Source organism: Lactuca virosa, chromosome 9, assembly GCF_052849685.1.
Source record: "Lactuca virosa cultivar CGN04683 chromosome 9, Lactuca_virosa_CGN04683_v6, whole genome shotgun sequence".
NCBI lineage: Eukaryota > Viridiplantae > Streptophyta > Magnoliopsida > Asterales > Asteraceae > Lactuca > Lactuca virosa.
In genome coordinates, this window is record NC_136434.1 from 281,380,378 (window position 1) to 281,381,450 (window position 1,073).

At 44.1% G+C, this 1,073-nt stretch overlaps 1 non-coding gene across 1 annotated transcript; it reads right to left on the reverse strand.

Annotated features, from left to right (window-relative positions):
* Positions 1-662: 662 nt before the first annotated feature.
* LOC145141743 (small nucleolar RNA R71) lies at positions 663-769 on the reverse strand. Its single transcript, XR_013722938.1, has one exon. It is a non-coding gene; the product is annotated as a small nucleolar RNA R71 (small nucleolar RNA).
* Positions 770-1,073: the final 304 nt, after the last annotated feature.

Genomic DNA, 1,073 nt, shown 5'->3' on the forward strand with positions numbered 1-1,073 from the left:
GAGGAGGTACACCTTTGGTTCCACCACTTGAAGACCCGGAAGCAACTTTGAAGAAAAACAAAGGCAAGACCGTAGGAGAAACCGCAACATCGAAGAATTCCCCTTTAATGAATCTCAAGTCTGTATTTAGTAAGAAAAAGAGCAAGAAAGAAGGGGAATCCAGCTTCTCTTCAGTAGCAGGCGAATACCCAAGGAAGGAAGAAAGCGAGTATGAATCTGAAAGGGAAGAAACCGACTCCGAAGAAGGAAGCGATTTAGAAGGCGAACTAGTTGACCCCATGGCTAACATCGATGAAGTTCCCATGGGTGAATGGAAGAAAAGGATGTGTGACGACACCGGCCCGGGACTCGTGCAACCCGCGATTCCCGCAACTGGCACCTTTGAACTTAAAGGCCACATACTTGCTCAACTTAAGGAGATTCCATTCTACGGGAAGGATCATGAATACGCATACAAGCATCTTGACGAAGTCAATGACATAGCCGACTACTTCAATGTCCCTAATGTGGCTCGCGACACTGTCTTGCTTCGTATGCTACCTGTCACATTCAAGGGAGCTGCAAAGGATTGGCTGAAATCACTTCCTTCAGGATCCATCACTACATGGGCTAAAATGAAAGAAGAATTCATAGACCAGTTTTACCCTACTTCAAAAATAGCCAAGTTGAAGAAAGCCATAGCTAATTTTGAACAACAAGCTGGAGAGTCACTATATGAAGCGTGGGAAATGTACAAAGGCTTGCTAAGGAATTGCCCACATCACGATCTAAACAGCCAACAAGAAGTCTCCATTTTCTATGATGGAGTAAATGTGACAACTAGGCAACTCCTTGATTCGCAAGGACCACTCACAAAGAAAGCACCCCCTGTGATAAAGGCCCTAATTGAAGAATTCTTTAAACACTCTAGAGAATATCATAACCCAAGAAATGACTTGACTCGAGGGGCGGTGAACTCTATTACTGATGACATGGAAGCAATGATGGCAAAATTGGAAAGCATGGATCGAAGAATGACTAAGATGAACCAATCCATCCATGCCATTAGAGTGGGTTGTGAAAACTGTAGAGGA